This window comes from Mauremys reevesii, linkage group 5, assembly GCF_016161935.1.
Source record: "Mauremys reevesii isolate NIE-2019 linkage group 5, ASM1616193v1, whole genome shotgun sequence".
Lineage (NCBI taxonomy): Eukaryota > Metazoa > Chordata > Testudines > Geoemydidae > Mauremys > Mauremys reevesii.
In genome coordinates this window covers 47,641,829-47,661,201 of record NC_052627.1, presented here as the reverse complement: position 1 = coordinate 47,661,201, position 19,373 = coordinate 47,641,829, and the positions used below count along the sequence as shown (strand labels likewise).

The following is a 19,373-nucleotide window of genomic DNA, read 5'->3' as shown; positions in this document are numbered from 1 at the left end:
TCTACACTGCCCTGCCAGTGATTTTGTCTCTGGCCTGTGGGATCTGGATCATTGTTAGGTTTGACAGATAATTTAGCATCAATGTCAGTTTGTTATTTGGCCTTTTTTTAAAAGTAGATTACAAATTGTCAATATTAATAATTGTACACAAATGGGGGAAAAAATCACTTCCCAAGAGTAGTTCCATTCACCATCCATAATTCTATAATACACTGAGCATTTTGCCTTTAGAAAAAGGAATTTGTAATACAATGGACTTTCATTTCTCATGACAATTACAGCTTCATCACTGATTATAGGGATCATCATATAATTCAAGTTCTACCAATGCCAATTCCAGAATCCACGTTTTTTTCAGGATTTTGTGGAGAGAGAATAAATGGCATATTAATGAAATGCATAGACTACACTCAACTGAGAGGACTGCAAGCACCAGTCAGGACAGACACCTTATACAAAGAGACCACAGGTTAATTTATCTGGAAAAATAATAATCTTGGAGTTGGAAAGGGATTGGGCCTATCCAAATTATACCCAGCTGCTGCTGGTCACAAGAGAATGTTGTAGCAACCCCCTGACACCTAAGAACTACCCTTATGCTGGAGAAATCCTGATGAAGCAGGTTAGATCTGTTTTGTGCCATCTGGTGATGCAAAGAGTGCATAAAGAGGTCATAGTGGGGTTGATAATCTGGTCCAGTCTCTTCAGTCCTGGCCATGTAGAAGTAGATATTAAAGGAGTTCAGAAAATAGCAACACAAATTATCAGTAGCTGGAAGGAATGATTTATGATGAGGAGAGATTAAAAGAGCTAAATATGTGTAGCATGGCTAAAATGAATGAAAGGGAAGTAAGGTAATACTGCAAGAATAGAGAATAATTACTGGGAATGATCCATGGAGTTATAATGAGGAATAACAGTAGGAAAATAAAGGGAAAATATAGAAAAAAATGAAAATTAGGGAAGTTTTCCTGCCCATGATTTATACAGGCTTCAGTGAAATTCACATCTCTTGGGACTTAAACAATACACTAGAAAATGTACTGTGCACAATAATTCTATATTGACTGGGGAGATGGACTGGATGAGCTAACATAGATTTTCCCTTTTGCTTTCATGATTCTTTGAACTGGCCATTGACAACATTAAACAAAATATTCAATATATAAATCTATACCAATCCATGGTACACCCACACCTTGAACACTGTGCAGATGTGGTCACCCCATATCAAAAGTATATATTAAAACTGGAAAAGTTACAGAAAAGGGCAACAAAAATGTTTAGAGGTATGGAACAGTTTCTATATGAGGTAGGGTGACCAGATGTCCCAATTTTATAGGGACGGTGCCGATGTTTGGGTCTTTTTCTTATATAGGCTCCTATTACCCCAGACTCCCTGTCCTGATTTTTCACACTTGCTGTCTGGTCACCCTAATATGAGGAGAGATTAACAAGACTGGGAAAAAGAAATGACTACGGTGACCCCTAATATGATAGAGGTCTACAAAATAGTGACTGTAGTGGAAAAAGTAAATAAGGAAGTGCTATTTACTCCTTCTTATAACACAAGAACTAGGGGTCACCAAATGAAATAATAGGCAGCAGGTTTAAAACCAACAAAAGGCAGTATTTCTTCACACAATGCACAGTCAACTTTTGAAACCCTTTGCCAGAGGATCTTGTGAAGGCCAAGACTATAACAAAGTTAAAAAAAATAACTCGATATATTCATGGAGGATAGGTCCATCAATGACTATTAGCCACAATGGGCAGGGATGGTATCCCTAGCCTCTCTTTTCCAGAATCTGCAAATGGGCGACAGGTGATGGATCACTTGCTGATTACCTGTTCCGTTCATTCCCTCTGAGGTGTTTGGCATTGGCCACTGTTGGAAGACAGGATACTGGGCTAGATATATCTTTGGTCTGACCCAGTATGGACGTTCTTAATATGCCAATATACAAAAACATTTTCCCCCAAATGTTTAAGGTTAATATTTAAGAATACGTTGATGGGAGTTGTTTTGATTCCTACATATCCTTAGGAAAATCTTTAAAAAGGGACATGTGAGACCTGTGATTTTGAGAACACCGTTCATTGAGGTGAACTGCCACTGAACAGAAGTGAAAGCATTATCTGAAACCTCGATACTGCTATTAAAATAGTGTTGTCTTCTGGTGTTAAGAGTACAAGCCAAATGCTGATCCCATTAAAGTGAATGGCAAAGTTCCCATTGACTGCAATGGGACCAAGATTTAGTCATAAGAGCATTACTAAATTAAAGGCACTATATCTGTGTCATTTATTTTGAATCTATTTATACCTGAGTGGCTGAGACTTCCTGAAAATTACTTAATTCCAGGTCTGGATTGAACAATTTTTACTTTGATGAGCACTTACTTACAAGGTAGTTCCACTGAAGTAAGTCAGTGTGAATAGATGGCCTTCAACATGAGTAAGGGTTGGACAGCCTTCTGCCTAATGTATTAGAGTGAATATGGTGTAATGGATAAATATGGGTTGTATTTTTAGTTAGCACTTTTGAGTTTTTTCAGCTAGGAAGATGGGATGCAGCAGGTCACAGAGAATATACTAAATTCCCTGCTGAAGGGATTCTTGTGTGTTTGCACATACAAACGTTACTACTAAGGATAACAGATCTTTGGAGAAGTTCAGAGACTAGGAAGTTTCAATTAAGAGACACAGGAGCTGTCTTCAGGAGCTGTGTTTCTCAGATGAATTTACTTTGTACCTCTTTTGCTCTTGTTTACAGTCTGCGATTTGGAGCATATTTCTAGTTACTTCCAGAAATCAAACTTGCTAATATGTCTCCTACTTGTTCATCAACTATACCCAGCTGTGCAACAGACTAGCAAACAGAATCAACCATAAAAGCACTGTCTATTCTTTGCAGAAAATGGGATTGATGATGCCTAAAAAACATGCATTTTGAACTGCACACATTCAGATTTAAATAAATAAATAAGTGTACCTAAGACTCCTAAATTTGAACCAGCATACAGTAAGATGTTGCTATGGTGCCATTAAAACACATTTTTCATTTTGTCTTCTTTTCTTGTGTAAGGATAAGCTGAAAATGTCTTTTAAATGAATAAACAAACAAGTAGGCAGATGTATATATTCAGATTTCAGTAAAAAAAAATTAGCATAACTCAAGATGCTTGGGGAACAGACTGGAAATATAGACACTGAGTGAGATTCTTTGGGTGTTACCAAGTGATGCTCATTGCAGGACCCAAAATTGGTGTGGGCAAACGTGGCTTAAAGCCAATCCTGAGGACAACCGAGAGCTGATTTGTCTCCTGGCCTAAATCAGAGCTGTTTCAGGGCTGCTGTAATCTTCACCAGCTGCAGTACACTCCTACAGGCCATTTCATTGCTCAGGAATCACCAGAGCACAAGGTTTTCTGGCCACATAGCTTTATGGCCTATATGATGATGGGTCTAGGAACATAGGTCTAGGTGGCATAGAATTAGTTTTGCCACATGGAGATTCCCTGGCTTGTTATATTGATTCTGTCTGAGAACTAACAGGTACTGGTAGAGCATGGGCCATTTTACATGAAGGTAGATGCACTTAGAAGGAGGTATCAAATAGGGTAACTCCTGAGTCTTTGTTCTGGGAGTCATCTTAATATGAGTATATATTGTTGTATTTATCTCTTTCTAGAGATATGCGTAATTTCAAAAAATGGCAGTGCATAGTCTTAATGTTTATGAACAAAAAGAGCTCTCTTCTCCTAGCAGCTTTGCTGAGTCAATATTATTAAACTGAAAGAACAGAGGCCTGCATCAGATGAACACCACAGGCTCAATTTATCATTGTAATCTGGCTACTTTGCACCACGCTGGCAGCATGAAGCAGCTACCATCAACTTCATTGCTCCCAGATGGCAGAGGGATGCCATAGTGACTCCTACATCTCACCTCATCTTGGCCACTAGTGTTAGGGGCTCAGGCAGGGCAAAGGAGAGGTGTGCATCCCTATTTCAGGCTGATCCGTGGCTACCAGAAGAGTCCTTTGGGGTTATGAGCATCTGAACATAAGTCAGAGCAGACTTTACGCAGAATTTGGAAAATGTAAAAGTGTCTCAAATCCCCCTCTTGCAGTTTGGCCAGACTGTCAAATCTAGTCCCTTATTTATACTCATATTTAGACACACATCTGCAGTTTTACAGATACAGTGGACAGTGCACACTTTATAGAATGCACATTGTGTTTGTGTTTTAGGAAGTGCATCTGGTGCTAATGCATACTTTATGAACCACATATGGGCTGTGCAGTCATTGAGCCATTGATCCAAAGCACTGAAATGCTTTAGCTCCACAGGGTGGGAAGAGATAAGGTAAGAGGAGATCCAACAGAAGGAGCAGGTCTCATCCTTCTACCATGATTTTTTTTAAAGAAGTAGAAGGATCTTTTATAACTTACTATATCCGCAACATTAATGAGGATAATGTTAAGTGGTGAAATATCTTCCCTGACTTTCCAGCTCAATCTTTTGCTTGTTCAGTTAAGTGAACCAGATTTTCATGTTATGTATATGTTTTAATATTCTTCTCAGAGTAAAAAGTTTGGCCTAGGAGAATGCTCAACAGTTTGGCATGTCGCTAATAAAGTAGATCTCTTAGGGACTGGAAGTGTGTCTTGCTGGGACAGTGCTAAGTTTAATTGCACTCTGGTACTGTCACAGTGAAGAAAGAGTACATCTCCTTCCATTCAAAAGATGAGAGATGATACTTAAGGAACAGCCAGCAATTGACAGCTCCACAAAATGTAGCACTTTAACCTTGAAGTTTTCCCTGGTTAATCTTATTTCCGTGTACTGTTTGTGAACTAATCCTGTATTATAGAGCAGAAACTCACTCAACTGTTTAATATCATATCAGGGCATTATAATCACCTGTGGAAGTAGAATACTCATCAGACATTTCCCAAGGGGCGAGACGGTTGGGAGAGGTCCAGGTGCTCTCCACGCCAAATTTATACATTGGGAGTGAGAACAACAGGATAACAACAGATATAGCCAGAGGGGGACGGTTAGGTGTAAGGAAGAGGGTGGGGGGACGGATACTAGATCGACAGGTCATACTTGTAGTACTGTGTCCCTACCAAGTTGGGTGAAAAGGGTGAGAGGAACCAAACAGCAAAAATTAGGATGTTTGTTCACCAATGCACGAAGCTTAGGTAACAAAATGGAGGAACTGGAGCTCCTGGTCCGGGAATTGAAACCGGATATCGTAGGAATAACCGAAACATGGTGGAACAGTAGCCATGACTGGAGTACAGGTATGGAAGGGTATGTGCTGTTTAGGAAAGACCGATGCAAAGGTAAAGGTGGGGGAGTAGCATTGTATATCAATAATGAGGTGAAATGTAATGAAATAACTAGCAATGCAATGGATAATACGGAGTCTGTTTGGGCAATGGTCACGTTGGGGAAGAAAACTACTAGAGCTTCCCCTGGGATAGTGATTGGGGTGTGCTATAGACCGCCGGGATCTAGCCTGGATTTGGATAGAGAGCTCTTTAATGTTTTTAAGGAGGTAAATACTAATAGGAACTGTTTGATCATGGGGGACTTTAACTTCCTGGATATAGATTGGGAAACAAATGCTAGTAATAATAATAGGGCTCAGCTTTTCCTAGACGTGATAGCTGATGAATTCCTTCATCAAGTAGTTGCTGAACTGACGAGGGGGGATGCCATTTTAGATCTGATTTTGGTGAGTAACGAGGACCTTGTTGAGGAAATAGTTGTAGGGGACAACCTTGGCTCGAGTGATCATGAGCTAATTCATTTCAAAATAAATGGGAGGATCATCAAAATTGCATCTGAGACTAAGGTATACAATTTCAAAAGGGCTAACTTTACTAAATTAAGGCGACTAGTTAGGGAAGTGGATTGGAGTAACATATTTAGGGATCTAAAGGCAGATGACGCCTGGGGTTACTTCAGGTTGAAGTTGCAGGAGTTGTCAGAGGCATGTATCCCGAGAAAGGGAAAACGGCTCGTAGGTAGCAGTTTTAGACCGAGCTGGATGAGCAAGCATCTTAGAGGGGTGATTAAGAAAAAACAGAAAGCGTACAAGGAGTGGAAAATGGGAGGGATCAGCAAAGAAACCTACCTTATGGAGGTCAGAGGGTGTAGGGAAGCAGTGAGAAAGGCAAAGAGCCGGGTGGAGATGGACCTAGCGAAGGGGATTAAAACCAATAGCAAAAGGTTTTTTAGCCATATAAATAGGAAGAAAACCAAGAAGGAAGAAGTGGGACCGCTTAAAACTTTAAACGGAGTGGAGATTAGGCATAATCTTGGAATGGCACAATATCTGAACGAATATTTTGCCTCGGTCTTTAATGAGGCTAATGAAGGGCTAAGGAATAGTGATAGAGGGACTGAAGGGAATGAAGATATGGGGGTAGACATTACGGTATCTGAGGTAGAAGCCAAACTTGAACAGCTAAACGGAAGTAAATCGGGGGGCCCGGATAATCTACATCCTAGAATATTAAGGGAATTGGCGAGTGAAATTGCAAGCCCGTTAGCGATGATTTTTAATAAATCTCTAAACTCGGGGGTTGTACCGTTTGACTGGAGATTAGCTAATATAGTTCCTATATTCAAGAAGGGGAAAAAAAGTGACCCGGGTAACTACAGGCCTGTTAGTTTAACATCTGTAGTATGCAAAGTCATGGAAAAAATTTTACGGAGCATGAGGCCGATGGCAACTGGGACAAATTACAGCATGGATTTACGAAAGGTAGATCATGCCAAACCAACCTGATCTCCTTCTTTGAGAAAGTAACAGATTTTTTAGACAAGGGAAATGCGGTGGATCTAATATATCTTGATTTCAGTAAGGCGTTTGATACGGTACCGCATGAGGAATTACTGGTTAAATTGGAAAAGATGGGGATCGAAATGAAAATCCAGAGGTGGATAAGGAGCTGGTTAAAGGGGAGACTGCAGAGGGTCGTATTGAAGGGGGAACTGTCGGGTTGGAGGGGGGTTACCAGTGGAGTTCCTCAAGGTTCGGTTTTGGGTCTGATTTTATTCAATCTGTTTATTGCTGACCTGGGAACCAAGAGTAGGAGTGGGCTGATAAAGTTTGCGGATGACACCAAGTTGGGAGGTATTGCAAATTCGGAAAAGGATTGGGATATCCTCCAGGGAGATTTGGATGACCTCGTAAACTGGAGTATTAGTAACAGGATGAAATTCAATAGTGAGAAGTGTAAGGTTATGCATTTAGGGATGACTAACAAGAACTTTAGTTATAAGCTGGGGACACACCAGTTGGAAGTAACGGAGGAGGAGAAGGACCTAGGAGTCCTGGTTGATCATAGGATGACTATGAGTAGGCAATGTGATGTGGCCGTTAAAAAAAGCTAATGCGGTCTTGGGATGCATTAGGCGAGGTATTTCTAGTAGGGATAAGGAGGTGCTATTCCCGTTATATAAGGCGTTGGTAAGACCTCATTTGGAGTATTGTGTGCAGTTTTGGTCTCCCATGTTTAAGAAGGATGAATTCAAACTGGAACAGGTACAAAGAAGGGCCACTAGAATGATCCGAGGAATGGAAAGCCTGTCGTATGAAAGGAGACTTGAGGAGCTCGGTTTGTTTTCTTTAACCAAAAGAAGGATAAGAGGAGATATGATTGCACTCTTTAAATATATCAGAGGGATAAATACCAGGGAAGGAGAGGAATTATTTCAGCTCAGTGCTAATGTGGACACGAGGACAAATGGATATAAATTGTCAGTCAGGAAATTTAGGCTTGAAATTAGACGAAGGTTTCTAACCATCAGAGGAGTGCAATTCTGGAACAGCCTTCCGAAGGAAACAGTGGGGGCAAAGGACCTCCATGACTTTAAGATTAAGCTAGATATGTTTATGGAGGAGATAGTATGATATGATAACGGGCTTAGTCAATAGGTCAATTAAGTGCCACACTGGTAATTAGTACAATGGGTCAATGATAGGATATTGTTAGCCTTTTTCCAGAGGGTATGGCTGGAGAGTCTTGCCCGCATGCTCGGAGTTCAGCTGACCGCCATATTTGGGGTCGGGAAGGAATTTTCCTCCAGGGTAGATTGGCAGTGGCCCTGGAGGTTTTTCGCCTTCCTCCGAAGCATGGGGCAGGGGTCGCTTGCTTAAGGAGTGGGTGGATCGGCTTATGTGGCCTGCATCTTGCAGGAGGTCAGACTAGATGATCATAATGGTCCCTTCTGATCTTGAATTCTATGATTCTATGATTCTATGAAGTGTTTTAGTTTGTAAACTCCTGATCAAAGCTGGGCTATACTTTTAGCGTTAGAAGGTATCATGTGACTTTTCCTCACTCTGTCCAAATAACCAGCACAGTTACAATAAATGGGTGACTTGATATTCACTTTTCTATCTAGCTGTCTTTAAGGTATAGTTTCATGGACTTTTTGTATCAGGGATTGATTTACTTAATTGAGGAATAGCTTTGTATGTGATTTTTTAATCCCATCTATTTATTTTAGGAATAATTGCCATGTCTGTAATTATTTCAAAGGAATAATACAAATAATGTTTTAAAATAAGAATACAATAAATAATAACAAAGAGTGACTAAGGCTCTGACAGCCAAAACATTTTTTTAGCTTGTAAATGACTACTCTGATTAGCTACAATGAAATATTTACTCAGATAACATATAAACCTCATTTTTTACCAGAGCCAAAATCCACTGAGATCAGTGCAAAGATACCCAATCCTGGACGAGGGGGAGGTACCTGGAGAATGGGTCCACTTCTCACTCATCCCATAGCTACAGCTCCTGTCTCATGAGGCTAGACTACTCTGAGAGTTGCAACTTGGCACTTAATATTGTAGCATCACTCACTCAAATTTGGCCTGACTGTCCCTCCATCTTGACAGAGATGCATCTGGGCCAAACCTGAGATGGAAGGCCTGTGCAAGTGCTCCCAGTGCACATTGATTTATCTGGGCCTGATTTTGGTGGGTGCAATTTTATCCAGGAACACCTGCACTTCTGAAATCCAGGACACTTATTTATGTATCTAACTTTTGGTGTCTTTTGGCAGCGGGGGAGGGGGGGAAAGGATCTTTTTCTTATTATGAAATTTAGGATGGGCGAGTAGGATTTGTGTTAACTGTCTTCTACAGTTAAAACATGATCTAAAATGAGCTAAATGTTTCAAAAAAGAATTTAAAGCCACGGCTTTATCAGCGTGTATAAGCAGATAATAGTAATTATATTTTAGTTTGGAAACTTCCCAGAAAATACCAGGATTAGAGTAAACACAATAGAGTGTTTAAAACTTTTAACAGGTTCAACATTATCTTTAAACCTTTCAGGGAAAAATCTTTGTTATATTTTCATCCATATAAACTGTTTGGCTATCATTAATGAAATCATTATCTTTGAAAGCTGACAGCTGTTTGGCCTTTTCTTTATCGTTGGCTTCTCTGGATCCAGAGAACACTTTTAATCATATTTCCTATGAGGAATAAGGGCCAAACATCTCTTATAACAATTGTATATAGCTCTCTTCTATCAATGGTACATGTCAAAAATGAGGATGTATATAGCTCTTATAATTCTCTACTTTATACTGAAAGTCCTAATAAAGCAATTCCAGACTTTTTTAGGACTTCAGAAAATGTTCCTTAAATTGGCAAAAGACTTGGCATGCTTTTTTTGTTATTTTTTAAAAAGCTAATTGTCCATATTTTACTTTGACTTTAATGGATACTATATATTAGTTGAAATCCAAGACAAGTACTATTGGGTTACCAATTTCTTGACATTTATTTTTATGAGTGCTGTTCTTTATATTTGTGAGTAGAGTGCTTTTGAACAGGGAAGGAAATCCAGAAGCAATATTTTCAAAAAAACAAGACAATTTCAAGGCAGAATATTTTAAGATGGGGTTCAGTTTGTAAGTAGCTAGTAACCATTTAATTCACCCAAGTGCACATGACCAGCACAAAGGCTATGTTCCACGTAAGTTCTACTTAGAAGACTTAAGAGGTGCTACACAAGCAGTGAATTCTACCCTAATGGATAAAGTTCTAGTTTTGCAAAATATAAATATGTGAGAGAGGCTGAAATACAAAGTTAAGGATTATACTTTAAAAAAAAAGGAAATATGAAACTACACCACTGTAGAAACCTAAAGAAAACTTTGACTTTGCATTTCCTACATAATATTTGTGTTTCTTACAAAAGCTATAATGTCCCCTTAAGTGTTTTATCTCTTAAGTAACTGATAGATATTTACAACCTTAGCATGAGCTTAATGACTATTTTTTTAAATGAGAATTTAAATAAAGCCTTTTCCACAAGCTATGGAACTATAATTAAAAGATAAATTTCATTTACAGAGTCTAAGTCTGTATAAGAAATACAAGTAGATAAGAGATGAACAAAATGTTAGGACAGATTAAAAAACAACATAAATTCATTGATTCTCATGGAGCTATGCCAATTTAAATCAGTTGATATTCTGGTCCATAATTTCTATTTGTCCCTATGTAAGATTATCAACTAGGTTTTTCTTATTCTCAGTCTATATCTAGCTGTTCATTCATCCACCCATCTAAGCTTCTGTGGAGAGATAGAAATACTGTCCCTTTCCAGACTCAACTGTTAACCCCCCACATGATCGACTATTCATACAAGGTGAAGTCCATTTCACCTCAACAAACTCAGATTCTATGCAGATTAAATGTGGATAGGTTGGGTGCATTTACCCTCCAATCTAGAATTGAAGAGTGATGCTGATCAGCCTATGGAGGTTGCAGAACACTGGTATGGCCAGAGTCCAATATAAAGTTATATTTGGGGAGCAGATTCTCAGATAGTATAAATCAACATAGTTCCATCAATGTCAATATGCAAATTTACACCGGCTGAGGATCTAGCCCATGGAATCCACTTGTGATTTCCCCTGAAAATAGGATTTATTTCTAAAATAAATGTTGCTAATAAGGAGAACATTGGTAAGCTACTGGGGGATCTAAACAGCTTGGGCAAAAAGCATAAAACTGGAATGTGAATTTCTATGTCGGTAAATGTTAGAGCTGGTCAAATAACAACAACATTATTCATATATAGTATATTCAATGATTAGTAGAGGGACAAATATTATCCTATAATCTGTAATTACTAATAAATAAGATAATGCTCCTTTTCATATATTCTAAATGTACTACTTACTGTTTCAGCTGTAAGGTAAAAGTACAGCTTTATATCTCAGTCTTAAACCTCTAAAATTAGCTTTAAATTGCCATAAGAACTGCATAGAGTTAACAGAAAAATCACTCAAAATGCCCTCAAAGTATTAAATGTGCAGTGTGTTTTATTGTGGCATAACTTCATTTTGATATTTCTGAAGAGATTTCTAAATAGATACACCACACTACTTGCTGGTAAATTAACAAGTACAGTCACATGCCAGCAGTGCATGGCAAGAGACAAACACTGTCAACTCATCTGGCTTTTAGCTAACATTACATACTGTGAACCAGAGATTATCACAGTGTAAATCTTCCATTCAGTTTGTGATTTAGTCCTGATTAGAGCCACATTAAAATTTTTCAGATTAAACTTTTTACGCCAAAAAGTGCAGGTTGGAGTCAACTGAAACATTTTAGTGAATTTGTTCTGAAATCTGAATAAATCAAAATATTTTGGCATTTTAAAAATGAAATGTTTCCATTTTTCATTTTGAAACTACTTTTTCTTTCAAATGATTTCAGCTTTTTGGTTTGCTGAAAAATTTGAAAGCTTTTAGGTTTGGGTCAACTTAAAATAATTCTTTCCCCCACACGTTTTTTCAATTTCTCCAGTAAAGAGAAAAATCATTTATTTGCACATCTCTCATCATTATATTTTCTCCTAGCGCATAACTTAGACATAAGTTTGCAATGAGTCAGGGTTTAAAAAAAAAATTAAAAAAGGGCCCAATGCACTTTTGTGCTGTATATGGAAAGGCATCATATCACAGGAGAAGGGATACAGTTCTGGAGCCTTAAAATTCTATCTGCCCTGCAGGGTAAATTTCATTAAATAACACTGAGTTGCCATAATGATGACACTCCCTTTCTGCAAAAGAAGTGGAATTTTAATGCTCAAGGACTGTAGTATAGTTCCTCTTTATATGATGTACTATAGAGGGAACTCCAGTGTTACTAGACCTATAATATTACATTAAACTCTGAGCACTACAGAGAAAATGCAGGGAGTTCAGAGAAGAACAATTAAAAAAAAGATCAGGAGCTGGAGGCATCTCTCTTAAATACACAAGATATAATTTTCAGGGTACCTCTTCTGGGGTACTTTTGACCTGTTCTGTGAGCTGCCGCAGAAATGCCCTCTCAGGCCTCTGGCTGTCACTTCTCTCTGGACAGAGTCAGCTATTTCAAAGCAGAATGCATTTATTTAAGGAGAAAACATAAAACAATAAAAGGATCTAAATCCATATTTAAGCTTACCAAAGGCCTACCCAATGCCCACACCTAGTCCTCATTGGAGTCCCTGATAGGTTCCCAAGTGTTTCAACCCCTTCTTTAAGGGTTTGCCTTACTTGATTATGATGGTCATGTCAGTTTGTAGCTGCACAAAACCCACTGTCATTTCAAGCTCAGCCTTTGTATCCCAAAAGCCTTTGTTCTCAGGCCTCCTGAAACAGGTTAAAAACAGTTGCTGCCCCTTTCCCTAAGTGCTAAGTCTTCAAAGGCTGGGCATCTGAATAACCAGCCTTGGGATTTTGCATTAGTCACCTCCTAGTGATTCCAGATTCCACAAGGAATCCACTCTACGAAGGTCTATGAATATTCTGAGGGTCCATCTCGTTTTGCTCCTCTCAATGCAATATTTTTTTTAAGTTTTTCATGCTTTCAAGGGCTGGCTCAAACATACAGATAATGTTAAATACAATCACCTCAAGATATGCCAGTGTTCATCATATCTGGCACACTAGATTTTATTGGACATCCCACATTTTGAGTGAAACATGCTGCCTTTTCTCATAGAATCATATAAGATTAGAGTTGGAAAAGACCTCAGGAGGTCATCTAGTCCAATCCCCTGTTCAAAGCAGGACCAACCCCAACTAAATCATCTGCTGCACTGCCAGGGTAGGCAATGTTCTAGAGCCATGAAAGAGTTTTCTAGTCCAAAGACCCTTTAACCTAGGGAAAGATGCACTGAGTTGAGAGTCGGGTGACCATGAGTTCCAATCTAACTGATGCTGCCTACTGTTTATATTCCTGTGCAATTCAGTGCCAATATTAGTAAGCAAGTCTTCTTACCCCATCTTAGAAAGGAGTCAAGTATCACACTGATAAATAAGTTAACTGATAAGTTGTTCCAATCATTTCAAGCAGTTCCAGGACTAGAGCTCAGGTCTTTAACATGGCAGATACAAGTCTTAGTCACTCAGTCATGTTGCACAACATAACACAAAAATCTTTCCAACAAGGTCCATTCAATAGTGGAATAATTCAAAACAACAGCAACAACTAAGTATTGAAAGTCCAGTTGCCTGGGACTTTCAAAGCTTACCAAAAGCAATGCAGTGAACCATCTTTCATTAGCAGACAAATAGACTGGATGATCTAATAGGTCTTTCCTATTCCTACCTTCTATAATTATATGAGTTAATGAATCAGGAAAAGAAATGTAAGGTAACAATTTTATGCATGGTACAGAGAACGGTTATTTAGAAGCATTTCTTCCTGCTTAAAAAAACCCCAAACACCATACTCAAAAGGTCTGAATTTTTATACTGACAGATTTAAAAAAAATAAAAAAGAACTATGGAAACAGCTTGTTGATATGAATGCCCTATAATTGGTACCTCTGGTGTTTTGCTATGATTAACTGCTGCAACACCAAAACATATTGTTTTTCTCCCTTTATAGGATATTATTTGAGAAGATCATTAACTCCCAAGGATAAACTCATAGAAGAGGGCCTGGAACAGAGGAAACGAGGTCAGGTTCCCTCCATTTTCCATAATTATTCTGTTGTGGTGGAGTTTGGTCCTCTATGGAAAGTACAGGGCGTTTCACTCTTAGAATCTGTGTCTTGTCTGAGATCTTACAGATCTCAAGATATCTGCTGGAGACATAGTGCTATCAGTGTGAAAGCTATGAATAAGATTCTCGTCCCTGCTCTGGCTCTTGTACACTTGGTAAAGGGACTCTAAAAGCCCTGGATCAAGTCATAGAAGACTTTTGTCAGCACAGAAACTGAGGAAGATAATGCAGGCTGTTTTCTGAGGACCCCCCTCACTATCCCTAGCACAGGGGTGTGCTGGGGTTGTGGCAGGGTGAAGACACATGTCAAAGTTGGGGCCAGAATACATAGGAAGCACGGGGGCTCATAGGCAGCCAGTGACAGTCTGACATAATTTAGACAGCTCTTAAGGACTTGTCTACATAAACATTTGGACTGCAGCAAGATAAGGTGTGAATCTACCCCACACTAGCCTGCCATGTACTAACTGTCCATGTGGAGCCTGCTAGTGCACACTAACTGTTACTGCACTTTAATCTACTCTTCTTTCAAAGCAAGGTAGATGAAAGAGCAATAACACACTATTAGTAACCTCAGCAGGGTCCAGTGTGGGATACATTCACACACCCCAGCTTCCTGTGCACTAAATGTTCATGTAGACAAGCCCTAAGTTACATTGAGGTCTGCTCTGGTGCTGGACTAGCCCAGTATCAGGTGGCAAAGATAACATAAGGCCACCTTAGCCCCACTACCACTACTACTATGGCCAGCCTGTAAATTCTGCTCACACCCTGTGTGCCTCTGTACCTGTTCTGGGCCCCCTCCTACTCTTTTAGCAGTGTGTGGTTACTATGGAAACACACTGACATGGTTTCCCATGACTGCAGTTGCTCTTGGAATCCCCATTTCAGGGAGCCTCCTACTACATTAACATGTAGTTGAATCCCTGTGGTCCCACACTGGCAGCCTTCCCTTAGGCCTCATATGGCTCTCTATCTGTGTAGGAAAGGGGAAGGAAAGTTTTCAGCCACAACCTTAGATAATACCCCTCTTCCAAGGATCCAGGGAAGACTCTCCATGGTGCTAGCATCTGCGTGAAGGAGAGACAGGGTGGGAGAGACAGTAGTTCCTTCATTAGGTGTAGAAGGGGGCCGGGGAGCACAAATTTCTTTCTGCCAGTCCCAATGATATTCTCCAAGAAAGGTAATACATCATAGACCTGTATTGCCCTTCCCACAGAGCCAGTTGTTTTGGGAAATACTCATTAAGAGGGGTTTCTAGGGACAGCTATGGCCTGGGAAAATCCCTAGAAATGCAGATGCAATAGAGAAGGGTATGGAGGAACTTCCAGGTATGTCAAGCCATGGGACTTCCATATGTTTGCCCCTGACTTTCTGCTGATCTTTTCGGACCCATGCAAATCTTTTCGGACCCATGCAGAGACCAGAGGCTACTCCCATGGCTTCTGGTCTCATGGCTTCTTCCGCAAGAAGAGGAAACAAACCTTGTCCCACACATACCTCACCCTCACAACGAAACAATTTGAGAGAACTCCAGAGATTTCCTTTCCCTTCACACCCTCCCATGGAACTTTCATGAAAGAAGGTTTTACTCTAGAAGGGGCAATCCAGCCTCTTTTAAAGACCCCTGGATATCTTTTGATAGATAGATAGATAGATAGATAGATAGATGAAACAGGAGATTCTTCTTTGATCCTGAGGGAACAATTCCTTCATATTGGAACACACAAAATTTCAGGGATGAAAGGAGTTGCTATAAGACCATTCACTTGGCTTTGGATCCTGTTTCTGTTTAAGCCAGTGGGAATGCTGCCATTTACTTCAAAAGAAGCAGGATTGGGCTGTTGATTATCAGCTACCAAAACATTAAGATAACATTCCACATTCAGATCAGCTGGACAGGGCATCTCAATTCGTCCTCTTATCTCTTCCTACCTTAGAAGCTTAAACAACCATTTGAATAAGCCAGAATGGATTTTTCTTAATATGTCTCTGTCAAATGATGGGCAGTATCAAGACAAACTGAAACAAATCTATCCATTTTAACCTTGCATTTTTCCATCTCAAAGCCAAAGTGGATACAATTTTCTATTACACAAAAAAATAAAATAAAATAAACAACAGAAAAACTGCAGATGTGTCTCTATAAGACCAGGCCTGATTTTAAATACATGCTATAAGTCTGATCAGTGCTTACTGTTTTCTTTGTTACTATTACACACTTCTTGTTATTCTTATGTCAGGGCATAAAATAAAAGAGCCTGAACCTCTGTTGGAAATTACAGTTAGCCTGAATTACGTGCCAATCATCAACCTGCTGTGAAAGCTGAGAATGGCTGCACTGTCTTTTAAGCAGGCAGGCTTCACCTCAACTAAGATTAGTAGAGCTGGATAATTTTCATAAAATAAGGCTTTTTGGACCCTTTTTTGGACCTTGCCAAATGTCAAAAGCATTTAAAATTAAACCTTTTTAAAAGAGAGAATGGAAGAGGAGAAACTTTTGTTAGCTCATAAATAGCCTGTTTCCTCCTCTTGTTCTCAGAATAGCAAATTGACCTTTTGCGTATCTTGTTCTAGATGTTTAACATTCTGTTCTGCATAAATTTGGAATGTATCTGTTTTGGTTTAGACTTAAGTCTGCAAGAAATTAAAGGAGCATGACTAGGAGAAGGATGCACTTTTTAAACAGCTAGTTTTATTATCCATATGATTTATTTCAGATCATTCAGTTATAAATTCTGTACTGGGTCAAAATGACTCAACTACCAGGTGCAGAGAGGGAGCATACATACCTTTAAAAAGTGTAGCGGGCTCCCGCTTCCAGACAGCTCCACTGGTTGGGGTGCAAGGTAGGCAGAGCCATAGCTTCTCCTACTCTTCACTCTCCCCACTCTTTCTAGGGCACTGTCCATCCCCAGGAGAATGGCTATGGTGCTGCACCTGTGCACTACTGTATGCAGGGACTGCAGTTTTGGGCTTATTGTGCAGGTAGGGGATGCTCTTTACTTCCTCCTCAACTACTGAACAACCATAAATTACCAAACAGTGAGAACTTTCAGTATCCTAGTATCCTGTGCAGGATTCGAACAGACAAGTTAGAAGAGAAATATTCCCTTTGCAGCTCCCTAGATCCCTCTGTCACTCTATGGCTATATATTATTAAATTATGATTGGAATGCCACTCGGTACAACATAACCCTAGTAATACTCACTTAATACCTGCTACTACCATCCCTCATATTTACTGAAGAAAATGGGCTACTCACAGAGTTATGTAGCACTCTAAGTAAGAGTGGCAGAGTTCTATAATTAAGTACTACTCATCATGAATAAAGGTGGCTATATTCATCCCACTGAAGTTAGAGAGGGCTGCCCAAGAATACACACTCTCAGGGCTGTTACCAAGGTGCTCCCTTTGGAACAATTTGCTTAAAAGGAGGGAACAAGAGCAAGGATTAGGCAAAAGTCTGGCTCTGCTGCTCATGTGCCTACTACCTGGAAGTATGCTGCACCCCTTAAAGGAAGGCACAGATTAATTTTCCCCATGCAACTGAGGAGCCTCAGGAGCTACCCAATGTGCCCCATTATAGTGGATTGTGTTTCCAGGGGACTTCTTGCAGAGCAAGTTATTATGCGGGGGGAATGAGGATTGGTATATCTTTGTCCTTTATTTCAGATGTTAAGAGTAGATCTAAACAGCTTTTTCATCCCATTGTACCCATTCTTGTGCACAGATTTTTAGCTACAGTCTTCCACTGAGCAGGTTCTAGAGTCAAAAGATATATCTTCAATAAAACTCATGCACTAACATTATAGCCTTGTCTTATGCAGCCATGCAAGGGACTAAACAAATGTAACACCTCCCTCCCGCCTAGTCCTCACTCCCTTGCATGGCCAAGTAAGACCTAACTTTATTCCACGATTTAGTCTGATGTGGAGCTCAGCTCCTGTACTCTCGCTATTTCTCTGCATAGGGCAAGTGCGTAGGTAGTGAGGACAGAGTGGGCAGTGCCTTGGCTGTGGATTACCCCAGCAGAACTGGACAGGCATGAATGGAGAAGCAAACTGCATCCTTTAAAAATATTCTATAACTTACTGCCTCCTCCCTACATGCATGGGCAATAGAAAGCAGGGAAGACATCACAATTCCTGGGCAGAGCAGTTATGCACTACCCGTTAATCAGACATAAGCCTAAGTGCTCAGTTTATCCCTTTCTGTGCAACTGATTTAAACATTGTTATTATTATAATCATGAGTATGCATAATTATGATTTAGCAGGCCAATGCTCAGTGGTTTGAGCATTGGCCTGCTAAACCCAGGGTTGTGAGTTCAATCCTTGAGGGGGCCATTTAGGGATCTGGGGCAAAAACCTGTCTGGGGATTGGTCCTGCTTTGAGCAGGGGGTTGGACTAGATGATTTCCTGAGGTCCCTTCCAACCCTCACATTCTATGATTATTTATACTGTATTATGGTAGGGTATACTGTATTTATACTGTATTATGGTAGGCTAGGGGCCTACACGAGGTCAAGACCCAACTGTGGTAGACAGTGTACAAACATATAGTAAATGGTAGTTCCTACTCCAAAGTACTTATAATGTCAGGGGACTATCTAAACACTTGAATATATATTTCTAATTTTGGTAAATATACTCTTTTTAGCATCCTAAAGCGTTTCAGCTTGCAAGGGTATAGAATAAATTGAGTTTTAAAATGTCACCAGAATATTTGAAGGCATATATGATTCATTTAAAAATAGAAAGTAGAATTTATCCTGCTGTATTATTTGATAAAAAGTGATTAAACAGAGTCTGACAAAACATTAGACACAAATCTATGACATTTTGGGGGACAAACTTGGAATATTAATGAACTGCTTCCAACCTGTGTATTTAAACAGCTTGTAAAACTGAAAATATGTTCCTATAATCATAGTATTAACATTTGTTTGAGTCCTCACTAATTATAAGAAAGCTGTAATACAGTCAAAAGATTTAGCCTACTTCTAAAACAGAAGAAACAGAAACACTTTTTTTTTATCCTGATGGTTAAAACTAGTTTGATGCCTCTCAGGATCAACATATTCTTAGATAAAGTACAAACCAAGCATGAGATTTGCATCTCCACTTCAGATTTCTCACATTCGGACTTCTTTCTGCCTTATCAATATTGCTACGAAAAGCTTAGCAAATGCAGCTAGAGTGGAATCTTTCACTGCAGTTCTGACTGAAAACTTAATTGTTCATGTCCACTTCTAGCAGCAAGCCATGCCTGCAGACTTGTGATAAATCCAGCTGCAAAATAGGA

The 19,373-nt window shown here is 39.5% G+C and overlaps 1 long non-coding RNA gene across 1 annotated transcript in view; it reads left to right on the top strand.

Moving 5' to 3' along the window:
• LOC120406684 overlaps positions 1 to 19,373 on the top strand; it is a 102,232-nt gene that overhangs the window by 69,153 nt on the left and 13,706 nt on the right. The window contains exon 2 of the long non-coding RNA XR_005599475.1: positions 13,948 to 14,019. This is a non-coding gene — a long non-coding RNA (uncharacterized LOC120406684). The remainder of the gene's footprint in view (positions 1 to 13,947; positions 14,020 to 19,373) is intronic.